Genomic DNA, 11831 nt, shown 5'->3' with positions numbered 1-11831 from the left:
AGCTTCGTGCAGTGGCGGTACCATAGCCAATGAGGTTTATCCAAGGTGCGATTATTACTAATTGAAAACTTTTCCCAATACCCCGCCATCACGACTTGAAATATAGTTGGCATTGGCAATTTTTGACATTCTGTATGGAGACTGAATAATTAAAAAAAAAAAAAAGCATCAGGTTGGTGAAAAAACAGTTTATCAGCTTTTTGACCCTGGACAAGTAGTTTAAGTTTACTGTGCTTCCGTTTTTCCACCTTTAAAATGGGATGAGGATTTAAAGATCCTGCCAGGAAAGCCCCTAGGCTATTAGGCCTGTGCTGGATGTGCGAGGGTCCCTTCCATGCCACCCTTAGGCCCTGGGCCTTAGCTTTAGAGGCCACTCTCCGCTTCCCCTGGGCCAGGCTCTGCATGGGCTCCTCCTTACCTTGAGCATGAATCTCTCCCCACACTGTGCTCAGGGCACAGGAAATCCCTGCCCTGTGGGCCCTGAGTCTACCAGCAGGGTCTGCCCCCCACCCCTGCCAATCTATTGTTCAGAGGGAGAACTGTCCCCATAGATCCGAAGGGTGGCCAAGCACAGAGCATGGATGTTGGCTGCAGGTGTCCACACATGGGCTTGCTGGTCCCTCTCTATACAGAACAGAGCAGGGGCAGGTAGGATAGAAGGGGGCAGGGGCTCCCTGCATGCTCTAGCCCCAACCTGAGGGTGGGCCTGCCCCTCCTTCCCTCAGGATGATAGCTGGAGGGGTCAGGGAGGAGAGAGGTGTTCATTTGTTCAACAAGCAGCCTGCACGTATTGGTTTCCTGGGGCTGCTGTGCCAAGTGCCAGAAACCGGGTGGCTTACAGCAAAAGAAAGGGATTGTCTCACAGTTCCCAAGGACAGAAGTCCAAAATCAAGGTGTTGGCAGGACCCTGCTGTCTCTCAAGGTGCTAGGGGAGAATGTGTCCCACGCCTTTCTCCGCTTCTGGTGTTGCAGCAATTCCTTGTGCTCTTTGGCTTGTAGACACATCAGTGCCTGCCTGCTTCACCACATGGTGTTCTTCCTGTGTGTATCTGTCTTCGCGTGGTGAGGTGTTTTCCTTTTCTTAGAAGGACACCAGTCCTTTGGATCAGGGCCCACCGTAGTGACCTCATCTTAACTTGATCATCTGCAAAGATCCTACTTCCAAATAAGGTCACATCACAGGTAGCAGGGATTAAGACTCCAGCGTCTCTCTCTGGGGAGACAGCCTGTGGGCAATCGATGGGTGGGTTTGAGGAGAGATGGGCTGAGGGCTTGTGTCACCAGGTACATGGAAGGCTCAGGACTCTACCTCCACCTTCAGCTGGTGAGGTGACCTGGAGCGGGCAGTAGCATGTGACTCTGATTTCTGGCAGGGATAAAATTAGAAAGGAGGACTAGACTTTTAGAAATAAAGAGACCCTAGGGACCACCTAATGCAAACATTTTACAGATGGGACGCCGAGGCAGTTGCGAGCGGCACTCTGTATGGGGGTGTGCTGTGGGAGGGATGTCAACCGGAGGCTCTTGTTGGGGCCAGGGGCAGCCACCCAGTCCTCTATCAGCCACAGATCCCCAGCTGCAGTCAAGGCAGGCTTCACTCTGGGCCTCCGAACAAAAGCCTGAGCTTTTCCCAGATGGCTTTTTTGTCTGGGACTTTCTTGAGGAGGAAGAGGTGGCATACGTGCCGAGTGGGGTGGCTGTTCCGGTTCTGACTCTCGGTCCCTGGGGGCCCAGGCAGGCTGGCTCTCCCACGTCCCATCTGTTGCCCTCTTCCATTGGCTTTCCATGGTCCCAAATCAGGGAAATGTTTCCTGTGTTGGAGACTCTCCGTCCCATTTTCTTTGCTGGTTTGGTAGAGGTTGGATGGGTTCTGCCGGTGTTGCGTGTGTGTGTGTGTGTGTGTGTGTGTGTGTGTGTGTGTGTGTGTGCAAGTGCGTGTGCAAAGCCTGCCTCCACAGCACCACACCGCCTCCCACTGCTCAATGGAATTCTTGAGCATATTTTTTGTTCTTATGGCCAGAAACTGTCTTCCTTTTTCCTAGGCCTCTTGGAATTAACATCGGCGTTCCTGCCAGACTTTGTGCCATGGAGTTAGCTCCATGCCTTAAATAGCTTATTCTCAGACAGCAACATCTTGGGGCGCTTGCTGCAGTTTACAGCCAAGGCCAGGGAGAGGGTGCTGTGTGGGCCCCCATGGGCTGGAACACTGAGCGGCTGGAGTCTGCTGCCAGCAGTTTCTTCAGAGCTGGTGAGGAATTCTGCACTGTCCCGTATTGAACTTTCCATTCACTCAAAAACAATTTCCCCAGCATCTGCCATGTGGCCAGCACCATGCTAGGCATGGCACAGAGCAGTGGCGAGCCAGAGAGGAAGCCCTGGCCCCCAGGGGTTCCATGTGGAATGTGGTGGTGTGCTCCATGATGGGAAAGCATCAGGAGCTGTAGGAACACAGAGTTGGAAGCCAGGAGGGGATCTGGGAAAACCTGCTTCCTAGGAGATCTGTTGGACAGGGAGGGGGCAGACGAGGAGGCTGCTGGGAACGTCAGGTTTTAGTCTGAAAATGTCAATTCTTGACACACTCGTGGCCAAAGAATGACCAGACACGCCAAAGTCAGGCAAGCTCTAAAATGAGGTTTATTGAGGAGAGAAAGGTAGGATTAGAGAGCAAGAGCAAGATATGGATTTACAGAGCATGATATATACGCCACAGACGACGACTGGACCCATTGTCGCAGCAAAGGGAGAGTGAAAGGAAGGGCGCAGAAAGGGCCTGGCTGTGGTCTGCATCCTGTTTTACAGTGCCCGGATTGGGACTTCCCTTGTGGTTCAGAGGTCACCATGGAACCACTTTGATTGGACAGTTGGGAGTCACATGAACTGAGTCTTACCTACACATGCAGGTTATTCTAGGTCAGTTTCTGGACTCTGTGATACCCATGCTGCTTGGCATGTGGGTTAGAAAATCCTCTGCCTTCTTTTGCAGCTGGCATGCTAAATTCATTGGCCGATTTGTAGGGCGTCCCCTCCTCCCGAGGTATGGCAGTCAGGAGATTAGGGTGGGGCAGGACCAAGATGGGGGCAACAGCACCCACTTTTGCCCCTAGAAGCCCGGGAATCCCTCACTACCTAACAGGAAGACCTGGAGGTGAGGAGGGAACTGGGGCAGGGCTGCGGTGGCAGGTGCCAGGGCCCACTGGGACGACCAGCTCCAGGAGGGCAGAGGCTGTCTTGGGGGATCTCGGTTCCTGGTGGGGAGTCAGTGGTCAGAAAACATTTGCGCAAATGAACCGTATGGGGTTCTGTTTGTCTCCTGAGGCTATGGGGGAACCCCTGCAGGATTTCCAGTTGGGGAGCAGCATGGTTAGCTTTGTGTTTAGGGAAGATCATTTAGGCTGTGGCGGGGCAAGAGAGGGGTGGGCAGTGCGCCCGGGGAGCGGGCAGAAGGGTGGCAGCAGCAGGGCCGCTGTGGAGGCCCTGGAGACCGGCAGCGTGGTCTGGTCTGGTCTGGGGTGGCGGTCACGAGGCTCAAGCAATCAGTGTGAGCAACACACGGGACGTGACAGGACTTTGAGATATGGGGTGTGGCAGTGGGAAGAGGAGGGAGGGCGGGGTAAGCAGAATTTCTAAAATAGCCCCCCAAAGGTGGCCTGCCTCCCTAATCCCCAGAGCCTGTGGGGATGCTGTGAATGTGTCATGTTATTTAGCACAGTGGACTTTAAGATGAAGAGACTGTCCTGGATTGTCTCGGTCAGCCCAGTGGAATCACAGCAGTCCCTGCAAGCAGAGAGCTGTCTCTGGCTGGTGGCAGAGGGGGAGCCAGGGAGATCTGAAGCGCAAGAAGGATTTAATTGCTGCTGTGAGGATGGAGGGGTCACGTGCAAGGACCAAAGAGCAGCCACAGGAGCTGAGGGCAGGAGGCACAGACCCTAGTCCTACAGCCATAGGGAACTGAATCCTGCCAGCAACAGAAGTGAGCTTGGAAGAGGGTCCCAAGCACCAGATGAGATCACAGCAGGTGAAACTTTGAGCCTTGCAAAATCCCAAGCAGAGAACCCAGCCATGCCATCCTGCCTTCCACTCTCCAGACCTGTGAGATAGTAAGTGGGTGTTGTCCTCAACCCCTAAGTGGGCATTTGTCACAGCAGCAATAGGAAACGAATACACCAGATTTCGCTGTATGGAAAATGAAGGTAGAGGCCAGGGCAGGGCAGACTGCAGAGATAAGAGGTGCAAGGGGACTTGGAAGGGACAAAAATGGTCCCTGCCTCACCAGGCGGTTGGGAGGACTAAGTGCATGTACAGTAGGTGCTTCATGATGCTGGCCACTGTGGTCATAGCTGGAACTGGGGGAAACCTAGGCTGCAGATGTGACCTGGAAGTAAGGGCCCCTGCCTCCGCTGCTACGCCTGCCTGGAGTTGATTCCCTGAGTGTGATGGGCCGGGAAGGCAGGTGGCGTTGGCACTGCCCGAGCTCCTGTGCAGGACTCCCCTGGCCCTGGGCCGCTTTCCCTCGCCTGTACTCCCACCTTGTGGAGCAGCTTGGAATTACCAGTAGCCACGTGTGGCCGGCTCTGCCTTGTAGTTCTGTTTGTGTGTCCATTTTATGACTGTGCTCAATTGACAGCCGGCCTCCTGCTCTGCCTTTGGAGGGGACAGGGAGGTCATGGTCCTACCCCTAGAATGTGAGAACTGGAAGGGTCGTTAGGGCCCATTTTTCTCTCTTCTCCTGTTACAGGGGGAATGATGGGGCTGGCCCAGACCAGGGAGCAAGTCACGCCCAGGGGTGGGAGAACCCAGGCCCCCATTCCTTTGCATCGCTCTGGCTTCCAGCGGGAGATGTGCAGGGGGAAGCTGCGAGGTGCAGTGGGTCTTCCCGTGCCAGCCTGTGCCCCTGTGCACAGACCCACATCCTGCTGAGCAGCCTGGTGCCGCGGCGTTTCGTCTGCGCCTTCCTGGCTGCATGTGAGGAGGCCTTGGTTATTCTTTCCTTCATGAGGGACAGAGAGGGGACCAGCCAGGCTAGAGTGGAGGGGCCTGGGGAGACCTGGGTTGAGGATGTTTGGGGCTTGATAGGTGAAGGGCCTGGGTGTCAGTCCACTCCATTTAGGTCAGGGGTCAGCAGATGTTTTCTGTTAAGGGCCAGACATTAAATATTTTAGGTTCTGTGGACTGTGTGGTCTCTGTTGCAACTATTCAGCCGTGCTGTAGCATGAAAGCACTGTCAGCAGAAAAGAAACCAAACCCTGTAAAATAAAGGGGTTTATTCTGAGCCAAGTTTGAGGACCATGGCCCAGAGCCACACCCAAGAAGCCTTGAGCAAGTGGGCTGACTGTGGCTGGGTTACAGGGTGGGGTTTTTTTTGTTTGTTTTTGGTTTTACACCAGAGATAGCAGTGGAGAATACAGGGTGGTTTTATACATTTCAGGGAGACAGGGGTTACATGTAAAGTCATAAATCAGTATGTGGGAGGCATACATTGGTCTGGCCTGAATAGGTGGAACATCTCGAAGAGGGGGTGCTTACAGGTTATAGGTGGGTTTAAAGATTCTTTGATTTGTAATTAGTTAAAGAAATGAAGCTTTATGTAAAGGCTTGGACTGTTTTTAAGAAAAGGAAGACTGTTAATCAGAGACTAGCCACTAGCCTTATACCCAGACTCAAGTGATCTGTTAAATAAATTGATAGCCTGCAGGTGTGGTTTAAGCTTTGTCTTGCAAAGCCTCAGGCCTATTAATGGGCTACAAAGGACATGTCCTAGAAAGGAGGGGGCATGATGAGGCAAGTCTGACCTTCCTTCTCTTGGCAGTAACTCAGCTTTAGGGTGTTTCTGGGGTCCCTTTGGCCAAGAGGGGGTCCATTCAGTCAGCTGGGGGTTTAAGATTTTATTTTAGTGCCAGACATGGTGGTTCACGTCTGTAATCCCAGCACTCTGGTAGTCTGAGGCTACCGGAGTAATCTATGTTTAGGCCTAGGTAACTGGGTATTTTCAAGAAGTATGTCGCAGAACTTTTGAAATAACCATTATGTTAAGAATTATTTGCCGTTTTTTATAGTACTCTTCACCATAATTGTAACATGGTTGGTGTCTATATCCTTAAGCCTAAGATAGTTTTCCCAGACAAAGCTATGCTGAGGCCCAGCTAACTTGGTATTTCCAATACTTGATACTAGAGCCTTTGAAGAAACCATTATTTTAAGTGTTATTCCATCATTGTTTCACCATTATTTTAAGAAACTTTAGTTTAAGAATTCTTTGTTGGAGTTGATTTTTGTGAGAGGTGGCAAGTGCAAGGATCACTTGAGGTCAGGAGTTTGAGACCAGCCTTAGCAAAAGTGAGACCCCGTCTCTACTAAAAATAGAAAAAATTAGCCAGGGTGGTGGTGCATGCCTGTAATCCCAGCTACTCGGGAGGCTGAGGCAGGAGGATCACTTGAGCCCAGGAGTTTGAGGTTGCTGTGAACTAGGCTGACGCCATGGCACTCTAGCCTGGGCAATAGAGGGAGACTCTGTCTCAAAAAAGCAAAACAAAAAAAAGATTTTATTTTAGTTCACAGCAGCCATAGACAACATGTAAACAAATAAGGTGATGTGTTTCAATAAAACTTTATTTATAAAAACAGGCCATAGTTCCCAGACTTCTGATTTTGATGACGATGATGGTGTCCCTTCTGTCCCTGTTTACCCATTTTCTAACCAGAAGAAACTAATGAGACCTGCTTCCAACATAGCCTTCTGGTTCAAGATGTTGAGTCTTCCATTCAGGAATGCAATACATCTTTCTGTTTGCTCACATCTTTTGTGTGTTCCTCAGCATTTCATGTTTTCTCCATCTTTCTTGTTAAGTGTATTCCCAGGTCCTCTTAGAATAACCTTTCTAGGCCGGACGCGGTGGCTCACGCCTGTAATCCTAGCACTCTGGGAGGCTGAGGTGCGCGGATTGTTTGAGCTCAGGAGTTCAAGACCAGCCTGAGCAAGAGCAACACCCCATCTCTACTAAAAATAGAAAGAAATTAGCCGGACAACTAAAAATATATAGAAAAAATTAGCCCGGCGTGGTGGCGCATGCCTGTAGTCCCAGCTACTCGGGAGGCTGAGGCAGGAGGATCGCTTGAGCCCAGGAGTGTGAGGTTGCTGTGAGCTAGGCTGACGCCACGGCACTCTAGCCCAGGCAACAGAGTGAGACTCTGTTTCAAAAAATAAATAAATAAATAAATAAGAATAACCTTTCTATTCCTAGGTGTTGGTTTTAGGAGCTTTCTTTATATATGTATAAGTATTTTAAGAAACAGTTTTACTCTGTTACCCCAGGCCAGTCTTGAATTCCTGGCCTGAAGTGATCCTTGCCCCTTGGTCTCCAAATGTGCTGGGATTACAGGTGTGAGCCACCACACCCACCTTCTTTCCTTCTTTCCGGTTTTTATGGAGGCTTCATTGCACAGGCATGATTGATTACACTGGCCATGGATAATCAACTTACCCTGAAGCCCGTCTCCCCTCCCTAGAGTTTGGGGGTGGGGATGAAAGTCCCAACCCTCCAAACCGGCTGTCAGCCATTAGTCAATCATTAGCATACAAAAGACACTCTTATCTCCCCAGAAATTCCTAGAGGTTTTGGAGCTTTCAGGAAATGGAGAAGCTCCGTTTGTGGAGCTCCAGGAAAAGGGCAGGACTGGAGAGAGAGATCAGGGAATCATTGTATGGAGGTTGTATTTCCTGCCAGGAAACTGGATGAGATCATCCAAGGAATGAATGTGGATGGAGTCTAGGATAGGACCAAAGACGGAGCCCTTTGGTGTGCTCCAACATGCCCAGGGTTCATCCGCTAAGGGCTGGGGAGCCTGCAGCCTCGGGGCCACATGTGGCCTTCTCGATCCTTGAATGTGGCCTTTTGACTGAATCTAAATTTTACAGAACAAATCCTTGTTCTGTGAAGTTTGGATTCAGTCGAGGGGCTTCACTTGGGGACCTGGAGGGCCACATGTGGCTGTGAGGCCACAGGTTCCCCACCCAACCTTGAAAACATTACACTTTTGCCAGTCACAAAGGGCTACATATTGCATGATCCCATTTATATAAAATTTCCAGAGTAGGCAAATCTACAGAGACAAAATAGATTAACGGTTGCTTCAGGTTGGGGAGGGGCAGGGGAGAGGTGGGGAATGACTGCCGCTGGGTAAAGGATTGCTTTTTATATGGTGCAGATGTTCTAACCCTACACAATGGTGGCTGTCCAATTCCATGAATATGCTAAACCGTTGAATTGTACACCTTAAGTGCATGAATTTTATATGTGAATTATGTCTCAATAAAAAATGGGAAGAAAACAATAAGCAATGGCTAGAATGTAGAAGGACAGCCTGGTGACTGTGGCATCCTAGCTGCTTCCACCCTGGGTCAGGGATCTACACCACTGGCCCGACCAGGGGGAGGCCAGTTTGCACCTCTTTGGCAAAATGGAGGAACATTAACTGGGAACAAGCCTTTTTGGAAAACCAGCTCTTGGACATCATTCTTCATTGCTGGAAGTAGTTCTGATCTGGCAGCCAAAAAGAAGGTCCATTTTAGAAGGGACACTTCCCCAGGAGAAAAGGTTTATTTGCAGGACAAAGGACAGTGGGTGGGCCCAGCACTAGAACCTAACCAGCCTAGCACCATAAACCTGTGGCCAGGCAAAGCTTGGCTGCACACCGAGGTGATGACTGGAGGGTCTGGAAGGGAGCAAGCCTGCAGGGGCCAGGCAGGGGGATCTGGAAGAGTGCAAGCCTGCAGGGGCCAGGCAGGGATTTGACCCCAGGAGGACCTGCAGAGACAGGACAGACAGGATTACATGCTGGAATTGAAGTGGTTTTTGTCACTGGGGGTCAGAGTGGGGCAAGGTCCTGGAAATTCAGCCCAGGGTCTCACCAGGCCATTCAGAAGCTGCTTGTTGGCAACCCCGTGTGTGGAAAGGGCTGACCCAGGACCAGGCCCGGGCATCCGTCCACACCTGGCAGACCCAGCAGACCGGGAGCAGCGCACATGCCCAGACCAGCTGCTGGAAGTGCTGCCATCTTGGGAAGAAGGAGTTGGTGAGGGAGGTGGTAGGCTATTCCAGGCAGGTGGGGATTTGAGCTGCCGGAGTAGGGTGGAAGTCACCAACAGGGAGAGGCTCTGGCTTTTGGTGCAGTGGAGGTGGAGACTGCCGAGAGTGCTGGGGGCATGGCGTGGGGGGGCTTGGGAGGCAGGTGCTGCAGGGGAAGGGCAGGGATGTGAAGCAGAGGTGTGCATGGACGCCGGGCATGAGTGAATGAGTGAGCAGCTATGATGGCCTGCTCTGGGTTTTCACCCTCCTCACACCCATGTGTGTGCCAGCCCCACTTCCAGACAGAAAATTGAGATTTAAATAGGGTCAGTGACTTGTTCTAAATCCCAGAGTCGGGACGTGGTAGAGCTGAGCCTCCTGATTTCAAAGTCAAACCTGGAGCTTCTGTGTTGGAGTTAAGGGGGCAGGTGAATGGTCTAGAACAGGGGTGAGCAAATTTTTCCTGTAAAGGATCGGAGAGTCAGCCAGGCACGGTGGCTCACGCCTGTAATCCTGGCACTCTGGGAGGCTGAGGCGGGAGGATCACTCAAGGTCAGGAGTTTGAGACCAGCCTGAGCAAGAGCGAGACCCCGTCTCTACTAAAAATAGAAAGAAAGTAGCTGGACAACTAAAAATATATAGAAAAAATTAGCTGGGCATGGTGGCACATGCCTGTAATCCCAGCTACTTGGGAGGTTGAGGCAAGAGGATTGTTTGAGCCCAGGAGTTTGAGGTTGCTGTGAGCTAGGCTGACGCCACGGCACTCTAGCCCGGGCAGCAGGGTGAGACTCTCTCCAAAAAAAAAAAAATAAATAAACAAATAAAGGATTAGAGAGTAAATATTCTGTGCTTTGTGAGCCAAGAGGCAAAATCAAGGATGTTATGTAGGTAAGTACATAATAAGAACAAGAGATAAAACAAATTTCCATAATTTTTGGAAATTTTTTTCTTTGTTTTTGAGATGAGGTCTTGCTCTGTTGCCCAGGCTGGGATGTATGGCCCTATAGTAGCTCACTGTAAGCTCAAATTCCTGGGCCCAAGCAATCCTGCCTCAGCCTCCCAAGTAGCATGGACGACAGTCTCAAGCTACCATGCCCAGCTAATTTTTTTATTTTTGGTGGAGACAGCGTCTCACTGTTTCCCAGGTTGGTCTTGAATTAAACTCCTAGCCTCAAGTGGTTCTCCCACCTTGGCATCCTAAGTGCTGGGATTACAGGTATGAGCCACCATACCCTGCCTGGAAATTTTTATTGACAGAATTCAAAACTTAATGTATGGATACAGAAACTTGAATTTCATATGAATTTATGTCATGAAATATTATTCTCTTGATTTTTTTTCAACTCTTTATAAAAACTGTTCTTCATCCAAGGGTCTTACAAAATCAAGCAGCAGGGCAGGTTTGGACTGTGGGCCATAGTTTGCCAACCTCTAGTCTACATCTGCCCTGTCCAGTGCAGCAGCCACTGGCCACATGCGGCTATCGAGCACTTGAAATGTGGCTGGTCCAGATGGAGATGTGCTGTGAGCATAAAATCCACACTGGATTTTGAAGGCAGTACATGAAACAAGCAAAATATCACAATAATTTTTTACATTGATCACATGGCAAAATGATAATATTTTAAGGCCAAGTGCAGTGGCTCACTTCTATAATCCCAACACTTGGGAGGCCAATTCAGGAGAATTACTTAAGGCCAGGAGTTCAAAACCAGCCTAGGCAACATGGCAAGACCCCATCTCTACAAAAAATAAAAAAAAAAAGAAAGAAATGATAATATTTTGGATACATTAGACTAAATAAAATATATCATTAAAATTAATTTCACCCATGTCTTTTTACCTTCTGTCTTAGTCTGTTCTGTTTTCTGTTGCTATAACAATACCTGAGACTGGATGATTTATAAAGAAAAGAGATTTATTTAGCTCACAGTTCTACAGGCTGGTAAGTTCAAGATTGGGCAGCTGTACCTGGTGGCTTCTGGTAAGGGCCTCATGCTACATCAAACATGGCGGAGAAACAGAAGGGGAACCTGGTGCATGGAGAAAAGGGCAAAACAGGAGAGTATATAACAACATGCCCCGGAGGTAACTAATCAGGTACCTAATCAGTCCCCAGAGAGTGTGCATTCACTGTCAGGAGACTGCATGGCTCCCTGTGAGGGCAGGTCCCTCATGACCCAAACACCTCTGAAAGGTCCCATCCCCTCTCAACACTGTTACCTTGGCAATTAAATTTCAACATGAATTTTGGTAGGGACAAACCACATCCAAACCATAGCACTTTTACTAATTGTCATAATTTTTAATGTGTTAAAAAATTTTAAATTCCAGCCTGAGCTGGAGACCCTGTCTCTACTAAAAATAGAAAGAAATTATATAGACATCTAAAAATATATACAGAAAAAATTAGCCGGGCATGGTGGCACATGCCTGTAGTCCCAGCTACTCGGGAGGCTGAGGCAGGAGGATCGCTTAAGCCCAGGAGTTTGAGGTTGCTGTGAGCTAGGCTGACGCCACAGCACTCTAGCCCGGGCAACAGAGTGAGACTCTGTCTCAAAAAAAAAAAAAAAAAATTTAAATTATACATTTGTTTGCACTTGTGGTTTGCATCATAACTCTGTTGTACAGCACTGCTCTAGAAGAGAGGCTGGAGTGCCCAGAGATCACTCCCTCAACTTGTGTTGGGAAATGTGAGGGGGGCCTGCGATTCAGGAGTAGAGTGTGGGGCCATCTGGGGACAGCGGGATTTCATTAAGGGGAGGTGGG

At 49.8% G+C, this 11831-nt stretch overlaps 1 non-coding gene across 1 annotated transcript; it reads left to right on the top strand.

Moving 5' to 3' along the window:
* LOC123623727 lies at window positions 1-141 on the top strand. Its single transcript, XR_006730005.1, has one exon. It is a non-coding gene; the product is annotated as a U4 spliceosomal RNA (small nuclear RNA).
* The last annotated feature ends 11690 nt before the right edge of the window (window positions 142-11831 follow it).

The sequence above is a fragment of the Lemur catta genome, chromosome 18 (genome assembly GCF_020740605.2).
Source record: "Lemur catta isolate mLemCat1 chromosome 18, mLemCat1.pri, whole genome shotgun sequence".
NCBI lineage: Eukaryota > Metazoa > Chordata > Mammalia > Primates > Lemuridae > Lemur > Lemur catta.
The sequence above is the reverse complement of the archived record's forward strand: the minus strand, read 5'-3'. Positions and strand labels throughout refer to the sequence as shown.